The sequence below is a fragment of the Petaurus breviceps genome, unplaced genomic scaffold (genome assembly GCF_028583685.1).
Source record: "Petaurus breviceps papuanus isolate PSGF00001 unplaced genomic scaffold, PetGlider_PUasm1.0 139, whole genome shotgun sequence".
Classification (NCBI taxonomy): domain Eukaryota; kingdom Metazoa; phylum Chordata; class Mammalia; order Diprotodontia; family Petauridae; genus Petaurus; species Petaurus breviceps.
The window spans coordinates 13,318,035-13,332,807 of NW_027185697.1; the positions used below are offsets into that span (position 1 = coordinate 13,318,035).

Sequence of the window (14,773 nt, forward strand, 5' to 3'; positions counted from 1 at the left end):
AACTCATTTAATGTTGAATATTGCCATAATTGTCATCTTTGCCAGCTTGCAGTGTGTGAGGTGAAACCTCAGGGTTGTTTTTTATTTGTAGCATTTGGAGCATTCTTTTGTGTAGTTGTGAATACTTTGTAATTCTTCTTTTGAGAATTGTTTATCCACATCCTTTGATCACATCTTTTGGGAAATGTCTTACATACACACATACATATACATATATATTTAGTAATTGTTCATATATCTTGGATACCAAACTCTTATGAGAGAAATTTGATATAAAGATTGTTTTCCCCTCAAATCAATTCCCTTCCTCTCCTAGTTGCATTGATGTTGACTGTGCAGAAACTTTTCAGTTTCATGTAATCAAAGTTATCTATTTTACTTTTTGTAATTTTCCTCTATCTCTTATTTGGTGAAGAATACATTTCCTACTCATAGTTATGAGAAGCATAGGATCTTTGATTTTTTATAGTATGACCTTTAACATTAAGGTACCATTTCCATTTAAGATTATTGTGGAATGTGGCAAAAGGTGTTGGTGTAAGCCTAATTTCTTCCAGACTGCCTACCACTTTCCCCAGCAGTTTTTTTTTTATCACATAGGGAGCTTTTTCTTAGGTAATTTATTTTCTGTTTTATTCAACAGTGAGTTATTACACTCCATTATTTTTGTTCTCTCTTGTCTAGTCTATGCATTGATCAACCTCTCTTTTAAAATTCAGTTTAATTTTATTTTTAGTTTCAAATTCCATTTTCCCTTCATTTCTCCACCCTTTGAGAAGGCAAGAAATATAATACCTATTACACATATGAAGTCATGCAAAACATGTTTTCTCATTAAGTAAGTTCCCCCCCCTAAAATGCTTCAGTTTGCATAGTGAGTCCATCAGTTCTCTATATCTAGAGAGGGATAGCATTTTTTTTTATCATAACTACTTTGAGATTATGGTAGACCAATGTATCATTATTATTACCTCTCTTTTTTTTAAAATACCAGATAGCTTTGATGACTGCTGATTTGTAATATAGTTTGAGGTCTGGAAGTGCTATACCCTTTTCATACAAATGCTTTTAATAATTTCCCTTGTTAGTCTAGATGTTTTGTTTTTCCAAATTAATTTTGTAATTATTCTATTAAGCTCTATAAAGTATTCCATTGGTAATGCCATTGGTGTAATATTAAAAGAGTAAATTAATTTTAATAGCATTGTCATTTTTATTATATTGAATAGGCCTAACCATGAGCAATGAATATTCCTGAAGCTATTTAAGTTGTTCTTTATTTAAAGAACACTTTGCAACTGAATCTATTTTTTTTAGATTTTTCTTTTAGCTTTTTGGAGGGGGAAGGTAGGGCAATTGGGGTAAAGTGACTTGCCCAAGGTCACATGGCTAGCCGCTCTTAATTTTTTTTTTGCTTTTTTGGAGGGGGCAACTGAATCTATACAAGTCTTTTCATATGCTTTGAGAGTTGATTCCCAGGCACTTTATGCATTTTGTAGTTATTTAGAATGAAATTTCCCTGTTTATTATTGTTTCTTGGATTTAAAAATTAATATATAGAAAATTAGCTAATTTTTGAGGGCTTATTTTGAGCATGAAACTTTGCTGAATCAATTCATTTTCTTGATTAGCAACTTTTCTGATTCTCTAGGATGTTCCAAGTATACCACAACATCATTAGTAAAATAAGGATAGATTTATCTCCTCTTTGCATTTATTTATGTCTTTATTTTTTCTCTTGTTTTATTGCTATTGTTTGCATTTCTAGAACTATGTCAAATAATAGTAGAGAGATTGACCATTTTTGTTTCACTTCTTTGTTCAATGGAAATTGTTCTAGTGTATTTGTCTCATGCTTGCTTTTGGTTTTAGATGTTTCTCATGATATTAAAAAAATTCTTCTATGCCTATACTTTGTAATGGTTTTTTTAAAGAGCATAAATGGGTTTTGTGCTTTGTCAAATGCTTTTTCTGGCTTTTTGTCTAATGAGATAATCATGCTGTTTGGGATATTTTGGTTTTTAATAAGATTAATTATGTTAATTATTTTCCTAATGCTGGGCATCCATGGTATAACTCCAACTTAGTCATAATGATTGATTTCTTGGATAAATCACTGTAGTCTGCTTGATAGTAGTTGGTTCAAAATTTTTGAATTGATATTCATTAATGATATTGGTTTATCATTTGACTTCTGTGTTTTATCCTTCTCTGGTTTATTTATTAGGGCTACATCTGTCTCATAAAAGGATTCTGGGAGAGTGCTCACTTCCTTAATTTTTGAGAGTAACTGAACTCAGAATTAGGAGTGATACTTTTCCTTTTGAAAGTTCCTTTACAGTTAGTTCTATTTTCTCTTCTAAGATTGAGTTAGTTAAGATCTCTACCTGATCTTCTTTCAGTTTGGGTATTTTATGTTTCTTATGTTCTTAGTTTTGCTAGCATATAACTGCACATAATGAATTTTGATTATTCTTTTTATTTCTTCTGGTTTTGTTGTGATTTCATTCAGCTCATTGCTAGACTGGGTCTTCCACTTACTACCTCTGTAACTCTGGGTAGTCACTTAACCACTCTGGGCCTCAGCTTTCTAATTTGTAAAATGAAAATATTGGAATAGATGGCCTTTCTGATTCCTTCTAGCTTTAGCTCTATATAATTCCATGATTCCACAGCACATTAGCCATGGGACTTTAAGCAGATTTCTCCCCTTCAATATAGTTTCTTCTTTTGTAAAAGTGAGAGAGTGAACTAAAACATCTAAAAGTTTCCTTCCAATTCTAAATCAGTGATCCTGGGATCCCAAGACCCCATTTTTGATCTTCAGTTTTCTCCTTTGTAAAATGGGGGGTGGGGGGGTAGTATTGATTAGGAGCTTCCTGAGGGTACTTCTGACTCTAAAATCATATCTTACTCTGCCTCCAGCATGATCTTTGAGACTAAGAGGTTTTTTTTTCCCCCAACCTGACACTGTAGCCACAGATCCAAAGGAAGCATTTCTCCCTACTCAAACACCTCAAGGCTCTGGTCCCAGTAGGAAGGAAAGCATTTCTGTTTCAGCACCATGTTTAGAGAACAGCTCAAAGTGTGTCTTTCTTGCACCCTCTAGTGGCAGGAACAATGTCATACTTCTATTTCAGGGAACAGAATGGAACAGAATGCATGGAAGCACAAAAGCATAGGATTATAGTACTAGACCTGTAAAGGGGTCTCAGAAGAATAGTGGGGCTCCCCTCCCTCCCGCCATTTTTCAAATGAGAACAAGGAGATTCACTATATGACTTTCCCAAGGTTACTGTAACTCTACAGCCAACCCCTTAGAGATTACTGTCAGTCTCATAATTTTAGAGGAAAATGAAGAACAGAGAAGGCAAGCAAGATGCCAAGTCACACAGCAAGCCAGTGGCATATCCAAGACAAGAACCTCGATTTCCATTTCAGCATAGTATTTTCTCCTTAGTAGATTTTATTTTGAAAGGCCCTAGCAAAGGATTCTGGGTAAGAACACAATGTTATCTGATACTTACTTCCCCTATCTTTCTAGGGCTACCTGAAGCAGGGCATAGGTCTAACAACTTCATCTTGACTCAGTGTGATTTTTAAATACTTTCTAAGATCAATTATCCACAACTATCCCTCCTTTCCTTCCCCTTACAAGGGTCTGGTGAAGCACCATGGCCTAATGGGAAGAGTAGTGAACTTAGATCCAGAAATCCTGTGACACATTCTAGCTCTAGCATTTACTAGTTATGTGACTGTGGTTATTTCAATTTGCCCCTTTAATCCTCAGTTTTCTCAACTGTGACAGGAGGATAAACATAAATATGACCAAAGACTTGGAGCTAGAAGGGGATTCAGAAGCCATTTAGTTCGATCCCTTAATCTTGCATATAGGAAAACTAAGTCCCAGGGGGGGTTAAGTAATTTTCCAACAATTTCACATTTCCAACAATCTTTACTTCAGGTAGAAACACTTTGAATGAGTTCTGTGGCTCACAATGCCTTGTGCCAAAAAAAGCCTCCTTCACAGCATTGTTGGAAAGAAAGTGCTTAACAAACTGTAAAATACAACAGAAATGTGAATTCATGTAATAAAATAATAACAGTGATTATGGTGATTACTATTACTACTTTATTCAACAACAAAACCAGTTATTTGCTTCTATAATAGTTCATAGATAATTAAATAGAAAAGAACAGTCATTACAAACCACTCAATGTTAATGAAATCCATGCTTCATCATTTAAGACAACTATAGAAAAAACTAACACTTCCTCACCAGAAACCATGAGGAAGATTGGTAGACATTCTCAGAGAAAATGATGAATGAGGCAAAAATCTACAGACATACTTTTGGTCTAAGTAGAAATCATTTCACCAAGCCATAAGGGTGGATAACAGGTAGAGATCATCAGATTTGCCAAATTTGACTGAAGCGGTTTACCTGCAAATGGAATCAAGAAAATCTATTAGTCAATCAACAATGAACAAACATTTATTAAGCATTTATTGTGTGCCAGGCTGTATGCTAGTTACTGGGGATACAAATATAAATGACTAGGATTCAATCGTAGAATTAAAAGACTATCTGTGGGTGACATCTGCATGAACTAAGTTAACAATATTCTTGCAAATAAGTGTCAAAACAGTTTACTGAGTCATGCAGATTTGGATGTAGAATCAAAGGGATTTATAATGGCAATTCAGGACTGGGTTATTGCCCCCAGTAATTACATAAGGATAACCTTAAAGATGCCAGACTTAGTGATTAATACAGACCAGGCTGGGAAATGGTAGAAACTATGCACCCTTTCATTGTGGATGGTAACAATTCAGCACCTTCTGAATATCTAAAAAGTCATGATCAATTAGAAGCTCCATAAAACAATAGATGATTAACAGATAAATTAACAATACTTAGAGAATTCCCTGGGACACCAAGAAAAATTCAATGTCTTTTTCATCCATTGCTCCTGAAACCCCAAATTAGCTTTTTTGAATTCAGCAGACAAACTGGATACAGAAGATTATAGTAGAAATAACCATTGCCCATTGTCAATTAATTATAATATTCACCCATAAAATTTAATAGCGACATTTTGAACAGAGAGTACCATATTGAAAACTCATATTCCTCTAACTACATGGAACAAAAAGCTTCTGAAATAGAGAGATCCAGTTGGAAAAAATGAAATGACATGGGAAGAAGACAATGAACACACATACCATCAGTAAAAGTTAACGTTTACCAATCTTCAATACTCTAGTCTTTGTATTATATTGTGTATGGGAAGGGTTTTTCTTCACAGCAATGTTTGGAACTTGTTATTACTGGTTGGTTTCACTTTCCTTCCAACTTAAAGAAGCCTATGCTTCTTCCTATAGAGGAATCAATAACAACTCCTCCAGCTGCTAGGTCTCCCAGAAGATCTTTGCTTTTTTTCTGAGGATTATAAGAGCTTTGACTTTTGCACATTATCTTCAAATAGTATCCATTTTAAAAGTCGAAGAATTAAAATACAACAAAAAAGTAAAGAAATATGAATGTGAAACCAAATCTGACACTTGACTAACTAAGAATGAGCAAAAGGTAGAGAAATACGTGGAATCTGGTTTTATATGGTTCACTCTAAGTCAGGCATTTTGAGTCAGTCTAGTATCAGCTGGAGTACTCATGCATGATGATTGCTGCCACAAAATAAAACTATCAAAATTAGTATTTTGTGCACAAATATGAATATCACCTTTTGCTAGGATTGTACAAAATGTACACAAGAAAATGAGGTGTGCATATGGAGTAACAACTAGAAAAAACAGAAATGATATTCAATAGGAGAAAGCATCTGAGTTAATCCTCAAAGGAAACTAAAATGTTTAAAAGACAGAGGGAAGGAGGGAGTATATTTTAGGCATGTGGGACAATGGGTGCAAATGAATGGATGGGGAGAGATGTAGTCCAATGTTTTTGTTTAGTCATGTCTCTCTCTGTGACCCATTTGGGGTGTTCTTAGCAAAGATACTGATTGGAGTGATTTGCTATTTCTTTCTCCAACTCATTTTACAATGGGGAAAATTAGTTCAATTTGACTGGAAATCAGATTCCATGAAGGGGAGTGATGTAAACAGGTCTGAGAAGATAGGCTAGATCCAAATTAGAAACAGGTCCTGAGAGATGTAGTAGCTCCCCCAAAGTCACATTGATAATTAACAAGAGAACTAGCATCTGAACTTATTCCTGTGAAATTCAGTTGACACTTATTGAGCATATTCTTTCTATTCCCTTGCATGATCTCTTGGATTCAGAAGACCTGGGTTAAACATCTTAACAATGACATTCATTAATTGTCTCTGGGCAAGGCACTTCATAATTCCATGAAGAGCTTTCCTAAAAAATCTTATGTGCAAATGAGCAGGGATTATTTCTGGGACTGCAAAATTTCACTGAGAGGTGGTAGGAGAATATGGAGTGTAATCTAAAGGTCATTGTTACTTATTTTATTGACCTAGGCCATTCAAGAATACCCAACGCCCTTTCTGAAACTCTCAGGCTATTTGGTCCAATCAGAACAACAGAGGGGACAGAGGGGAACGAAGACATATAGACTGAAGCCATCAGAATGACTTATGAAATAATGAGCACCAAAGGAGTTTTACCAACTTCTGTGTGCAGCATTAATAAGCTTACCTCTCTCTGTTTCTCTGTCTCTCTCTGTCTCTGTCTCTCTCTGTATGTGTGTGTGCTTTTTTTAAATGGGGAACAGAGGGGAAACAAATGTATAATTTCATTGGCATAGGGAACTTTCTCTAACAAAATAGATAAATTGTTCTACAATTTTAGTCTTAGAGAATTTCTTGAGGCACTGACATATATTCAGAAATTTGCCATGGGTCACATTGCTTGTATGTCAGAAGAGAGTTGAGTCCAAGCCTTCCTTACTCCAAAGTCAGCTCTCTATTATGTGATGACCACTTATCTATCTTGCTTATGATTGCGAAATTGAAAGGTCCTTGGGGTTCTACTTGTTTCACATTGGTACCCAAATGGAATTCTGGGAAGTAGTGTGGTATAATGGCTTGAATATTGGATGGGGTGTTCTCCAGAATTCCCAAAGACTTGGGTTCAAATACTTTCTCTGACAATTACTAGCTATGTGACCATGGTCAAATCACTTAATGTCTCTAAGACTTAGTTTCCCTAATTGTAAAATGATAATAATACCTGCAGTACCCACTCCATTTGTAAAGGGATCAGCTTCCTTTGTTCACCTGAGTGGGCCTCATGGAATGAGGCTTAAGATTCAGGGGTCATTTGGAGTCAGGGGATTCGGGTTCATATCTAAGTGCTACCATTATCTAGCTGTGAGTGATATGAGGCAAATCAGTTCTTTGGTTCTTGATTTATTTATCTACAAAATGAACAGTGGATCAGATAATCTCAAAATCACCTCTAGGTCAAAGCCCAGTGAACCTATTACTTTGGTTATTCAAATAACTAGGTTTGTGACTCTGCACAAATTCATTAACTTCTCCAAGCTTCAATTTCCTCATGTGTTAAATGAGGATAATAATTACCCTACCTATTTCACAATACTGTTAGGAAAAATTGCTTTGTAAACTCTAAAGCACTTGATGAAAGTAAGCTGACCTTTGGTCCATACTGGGCAGATAATTAAGCAATATTGTGGTGAGAAGGAGTCTTTACTAACCCTGTAAACTAAGTACTATCCTCCCCTGCGAGATACCAGGGAAAGTGGCATTAATTTTGGACCCCACTGCAACATAAGTTCCTTGAGGGAAAGGACTATTTTTGTGTTTTTAGCCCTATTTGTTAGCTCAGTGATTAGGACAAAGTAAGTGTGAATAAATGCTTTCATTCATTCATTCATTCATTCATTCATTCTTCCACCCTTGCCATAGGAATAATGTAGTTCCTACTCTGTAGTTACAATGCTGAAATTCCCTCATAGAGGACCTGAAATTACCTCACAGTGTGTATCTACTGGTTCACTGGTTTTGAACACTCCTACCCTTACCACCAACTCTATTTTTCTTGTTTTCCTTATCCTGCCCTTTAGTGAGGGGAAGGCAACTGGATTGTGAAATCAACCACATTAATCAGTGTTTTTATGTAAATTTGTTAATACTTAATTGTGGAAAGTGTCTGTCATCTTTTTCTGGCTTTATGAGGGATAAAGCCAGTTCAGAATATCCATAGGTGGTACTGTCTGGTGTTTTTAGGTCTCTGTCTTGCTGAGATGAAAGATGTGAATGATCACTCTGGAACTAACTTCTGGGTTTTAAAACCATATCTTAATTATTGTCTCATCTTATAATTGGGGTTTTCTCCCTCTAGAACACCTAACTACCCTAAGATTCTCTTAGCAAGTCATAGTAAGCATTTGCAGAAATATGGAACCTGACTGCTTTACCTGACCTTCTGTTCTTATCCTAAATTCAAAGAGAATTTTGAGGATGAGATGAGCATTACTCCCCAAGGCTCCCCAGTAGACAAATGGTCGAAGAATATGAGTAGGCACTTTTCAAAGAAAGAAATCCAAAAATTCAACATCTGTATGAAAAAATGCTCCAAATCACTAATAATTCAGAGAAATGAAAATTAAAGCAACTCCAAAGTTCTACCTCTCACCCATCAGATTGGTAAAGATGATCAAAAAGTAAGTTGGAAATTTTGGAGGGGATATGGGAAAACATGCATACTAATACAATATTCAGGAAGCAGTGAATCAGACTAACCAATAAATCCAGAGAAAGATTTCCCCAAACAAGTTTGCAGGACAGCTCAGAATCAAGAACGTAGCAGGAACTATAAGGAATTGCCTAACCCTAGTCATACGCTTGTCTTGGACCATGGACCTTGAATCAATATCAGAGAAGAGCAGTAAGAGAACAAATTTAATCTAAAAGCATTTTAACTGTTCTTCAGTGCCATACTGAAGGCTTGTTTATGCAATAAGAGGTGGTAACTTCTTTAGTCAGGGAGAGGCTTCTTAATTACTATAGCACAGTGGATGGGAGCAGAGGATCCATAGCAGTTAATAATACCTAGCAGATGGTACCAGATCAAAGGTCTATGTCTACAGAGATGCTCAGTATAGGAAAGACAATTCCTAATATAGACAAAGCTTGATGGCCAGCAGGGAACATGTGATGTTCAACTGAAATGACGAAACGCCCAGCAGATTGCCAAGGCACAATGTCTCACAGAGGGCGGCATGATGATGTCACCAGAGGACGTTATCATCAGTGCAGCATGGGAGATGTGAACTGGCCAGGCCACATGTGTGTGCATCTTCTTTGTGTGCACTCTGGCCCTACTGCTTCCTGAGGCATTGCTGTTTCTCACATTGCCATCCAAAAGAAGGGCTTTCATATTGGAATGTGTATATGAATATATACAATATTGGAATATATATCCACACACACATGCATTTATATATTTTTCTTTAACCTAGGGAGAGCTGGTAGGAAGGACTTCTTCAGTCATAGGAACATTGCACATGTCAGTCAGCTTTGATTCTGGCCCCACAAGTCCTTTGATGTCAAGTTCCAGAAGCCAAGAGGAATATCATCCTGCTCCTATAGAAGTCTTGTTCCAATTCAGACAGTGTTCTATGGTCCATCTAAATATCCTCTGGTCTGTTCTGGTCTGTTCATAGCAAGTGGCAAAGGGTTTACAAAGTATGAGTGAGGGAAGGGCTGGGGAATTCTAGGACCATGTTTGGAGAGGAAGCTTTTCTATAACTGGGAGCTCAAATGTCCTATATTAGAAGTGAGTAGCCAGTGTCCAGACTGCTATGGGTCTTGGAGCAGGGCTGCCTGAATGGAGATTATAGGGATGATCACAAGGGTGACATAACATCCTGGCTTCTGCCCCAGTACTCCTGGACTCTGGCCAAGCCCCAGCTGACTGGCTCATATGTGCCCCAAAGTCAAACTTGAAGTTGGCAAAGTAGGAAGGAATGGGCATGAAGGGAGGATATCCTTTCTGTTATGGCTAAAAGTCAAAGCCTCCCCCAAACCTACATCCCCCCATACTCCTCTATCGAGAGGGCAGCCCCTACTGGCTGTTGTATACTACCAACTGAGAATAAGAGTCTGCACAGAAACCCCAGTGGCATATTATAGTCCTTTAAGGCCAACTGGGATTGCATATTTATTTTTTTTGTTATCTTAAAGAACTTTAGGAAAATGTTTGCCTTCCCCAAATGGTTAGTACAAATATGGTAAGCATACACAAAGGGGATTCTTTCATGGTGACTTCCTAGGATATCTGAACAAGAAATCTGTTTCTAGGTAACTAGAAAAAAATCTTTGCAATAAATTTCACTGTTAAAGGTCTCATATACAACATATATGAATAAATGATTCAAATTTATGACCAAGAACCATTCCCCAGTAGACAAATGGTCGAAGAATATGAGTAGGCACTTTTCAAAGAAAGAAATCCAAAAATTCAACATCTGTATGAAAAAATGCTCCAAATCACTAATAATTCAGAGAAATGAAAATTAAAGCAACTCCAAAGTTCTACCTCTCACCCATCAGATTGGTAAAGATGATCAAAAAGTAAGTTGGAAATTTTGGAGGGGATATGGGAAAACATGCATACTAATACAATATTCAGGAAGCAGTGAATCAGACTAACCAATCTGGAAAGCAATATGGAAGCAAGTCACACAAGTGACTAAGCCAGCCTTACTCTTCTACCCAGCAATACCCACCGAACTTGTTGGGTGGGGTTGGGGAGGCGAGAGGGCATGGCCAATGAGAACAGACCTAGACAGAAGCCAGAGCTGTCCACCGATTTGGAGAGAAAGCTGCAATAAAAGCCACTGCAACTGAATGACCTATTCTAAATGAACCTAAACAAAGAAAAGAAATATGGGAAACAGCTTCTATTGAGGAAAAAAAGTAAGTAGAGACATAGTTTCAATAATGGATATTCAATACATGCAATGATATGTATTAACTTTATTAATATAATATGTATTTAATAATAGAACAGGAAGTTGATCAGGAAGCTGGGATCAGGGACCTACATGCCAAAGAAAAAGCAGGCGGCCAGATAGCACAGTGAATAAGAGCACTGTCTCCAGTGTCAGGATGACCTGGGGATCGAATCTGGGCTCAGACACTTAGCACCCACCCAGAAACACCTGGCCATGTAACCTTGAGAAAGTTACTTAACCCCAATTGCTCAGGGGTGGCCAGGTGGCTCAGCGAGTAAGAGCACCGGCTCCAGTGTTGGGATGACCTGGGGATCAAATCTGGGCTCAAATACTTAGCACCACACCCAGAAACAACTGGCCGTGTAACCTTGAGCAAGTTACTTAACCCTGATTGCTTAAAAAAAGAAAAGAAAAGGCAGGACCCTCGTGGCTTGGAAGGTACACTGTGATCATGGAGAAAAAGTATGTCTTCTGAAAGTTGTTGTCCTGGACTACTGATGCATTTGGGCATGAGCCCTTTCTGCATTGTCTGCCCAGTTAAATCAAATTGGTTGTCTTCTTGGACATCAGTAAGTCACTTATATGATTTGTCTTCCTTAATTATAGTATAAGCTTCTTGTCAAGGCAGAGATTCTTACTTTTGCTTTCTGTCCTCACATCCTAAAAAAGAGCCTGGTATAGAATAGACATAAAATAGGCACTTTTCCATTAATGCATTCATTCATTGCTTATCTGAACTCTTGACTAAAAGCCATTTTCAGAGATTTTTAAAAGAAGAGTGATACTGAAATTCCCATTGTATCCCTTGGTTTTGTGAGAGATGCCTCCAAAGCTGTCCAGATCACTGTGCCTTGTTATCTGTCCTGCAGGCTTAAATAGCCCCACCCCCTACCTTTGACCCCTCCATCTGGAAACCAATCAAATCAATACTTGAGCAGGTTGATTGACTCCCTTCTTGCTCCATTAGCCATTCCTGTGATTCCTCAGATCCAAATTTCCTTCCCTGGCCACTACTCCCCTGACTACCTTGTTTTTCCCCATTTGGAAGTTATCTTCTAAGGGCAGGGGCAGTCTCCCTTTGGAATTTGTACTCCCGATGTTTGGGTTACTACTTAGCAAATAGCTGGATTTTAAGAAAAGTTTTTCGTTGATTCCTGTTATCAGAAGGTAGGTGAGGGCATCTTCTGGTTTGTTAAAGGTCTAAAAGAAATCATTGGCTCTCAGAAGCATAGAGAGGAAAGGACTATGAGGGGCCATGCAGTCCAAAGCAGAGTTGAACAGTAATTCTCTCTACAAACTGCCGCTCCAGCCTATGCTTGAAGACTTGTAGCTATGGGAAAGCCTGCTCCTTTTGAAGTCCCCTCTGGCTCTGAGATTCTGTGACTTTCAGTGAAGTGTTTCTCTAAGGATTCATCACTTTCCAATCCTAAAGAAAGTTTGAGTCTGCACTTGGATGCTGGCTGCTGGCAGCACCATATCCAGAGGGCCAGAGACAGACCAGAGGATGCTCTTACTAAGATTCAGTAGTACCTCTGGGTCAGTCCAAGTCATATGCAGAGGACTGGGAATGCTTAGGAGGGGGAGGACACAAAGAAAAAGGGGGCTCCAGGGGCTAAGGAGGTGAAGGTTGCTTTCTTCCTCCAATGTAAGACAAGCTTGACTCTCCCAGAGAAGGGAACAGCAGACGCCTTCACCAGGATTATTTGGGCAGAATGCCACACTCCTTATCTGAGCTGTGGGTAGGTGAGTGGGAGGGCTCAGGGGCTGGGGGAGTTTGTAGGGTAAGGAGTGAAAAAGTGATGATTCTGCTCTCAAATAGACAGCTGCAACAGGAGGAAGGACCTTGACCTTTTGGCATCACGTGTGCTTGGACGCACTCAGGCAGACTTAGAGGATCAGCTTGAGAAAAAAGGTCACAAGTTGCAAAGGTACCAGCTTCAAAGGACAGGAGTGTTTGGGATCTGCAAAACCAACAGGTGAGGAGACAGGAGAGGGAGCTTCCCTGAAAAGATTCCCTTGTGCCTCTGAGTTCTTTCCATAGGACAACAGATGAGGAGCTGAAAGGCACCTAAGATGCCATCTATCCTACCCTCCCCATACCTCCACTTTACAGGTTAGAAATGGAGACCCAGTTACCCAAATAGGAAGTGATAGAGGCAAGATTTAAACTCGGGAACTCTCTCCAGTGTACCTCACTGCGTCTAGGTCATGCTCCCATGACTTGGGACCACAGGAAGCTCTGGACTGAGAAGAAAGATCACAGCTCATGGGGAAAGTCTATTCTGGATGGCTCAGAAAGACACTTTTGGACCTGTACAGGATTTGCTCCTTCCATCCTTGGACTGACTCCAGATGGGTTTAAGGAGGCCTGGGGCTCTAGAGGGCAGAATGTCGGCAGTTTTCTTCCCCCCACCCCATTTCTAATCCTCCCATTCAAAGAGTAGTTTTATTCCTTCTAGGAAAAGAAGGTGAGTTCTGGGGAGGAAGATAGTATGACTGAGGTGGATTGGGGAAGGATGGTGCCAATATTCTCTCTTCTACAGGGTCAGTAGGAGAAGGAGACTGAAGAATCTATGGCTCCCTATCATATCCAGAAATATCAGGACCATGACAGGGAAGCTGTAATAGACATGTTCATTAAAGGAACACTACATCATATTACTGCTGGCTTCTTCCATCTGCTGAAGCAACCCAGAAGCTTCCTGCTCCTGCTGGGTGGCACAGGGACTGTGTTTCTTTAACTGGCTCCCTCCTCCTCTCTCTTCTGGCCTCTCAGTCCTCCTGGCCTTCTTTTGGCAGGCTACTAGATATATTTTCAACTGGTATGTGGACAGTGCTTCGCACACTGATATGAAGAACGTCGAAAACTCCTATCTCAGTGACAGAGGATCTTGTTTCTGGGTGGAAGAGACAGAGGGTCAGTTGGTGGGCATGGTGGGAGCCTACCCATCACAAGGGGCTTCAAAAGTATGGAAGTGCCTGGAGCTGCTACATTTGTCAATGTGACCCAAGTACCAGGGCCAGGACATCGCCAAATGCCTGACGCAGACTCTGCTCCAGTTTGCAGAGGACCGGTGGAATGATGCTGTGGTACTGAGTACCCTTTGCTATAATTACCCAGCTCAAAGGGTATATGAGAAGCTGGGTTTCTGGAAATCAGGTGTAGCTTTTGACTCTCTAAAATGGAGTTTTGGAGTGGCCATTCCTTTATTCTACTATGAATATACACTCCCTTCTTCACTCTGAAGTCTCCCTGAACCACCTTTGCCTTTAGCCACTTTTATATTGACCCATAATAGTGCTCTGAACACCCTCAGGGCTCATTAAAGATGTAAACTTAATCTCCACCACTGACTTTCTCCCCTTGTGGAAAAAGGCCTTATCCCAAAGAGATTGAAGATGGGTAAAATCTCATTATTGATCTCAGCATTGGAAAGAACCTCATTGGCATCCAGCCTAACCCAATGCTAATCAGGAATCCTTACCACAATGTACATGACAAATGAATATCCAGCTTCTGTTCAGATGCCTTCAATGAGGGCAAAATGCTTAGAAGATAGCCCATTACACTTTGGGTAGCTCTCATTGTTAGTAAGATTTTATTTAATGCTGCCTAAGTTCATCTGCATCAAGCTTCTTTTTTTGATTGTAGCTTTGAGGAAGTCTGCTTATTCATATGTTTTCTCTTCTCGATCTGTTCTCCAGTTCAGTATAAAAAATGAAATGTTTCATTTTCTCTTTTATTTTTTTTTGTTTTATTATTTTTTGGTCTCATAACTTCACTGACTTCCCCTTGCCACAT

At 38.8% G+C, this 14,773-nt stretch overlaps 1 pseudogene; it reads left to right on the forward strand.

Moving 5' to 3' along the window:
• Window positions 1-12,768: 12,768 nt before the first annotated feature.
• LOC138145084 (putative N-acetyltransferase 8B) lies at window positions 12,769-14,217 on the forward strand (annotated as a pseudogene).
• Window positions 14,218-14,773: the final 556 nt, after the last annotated feature.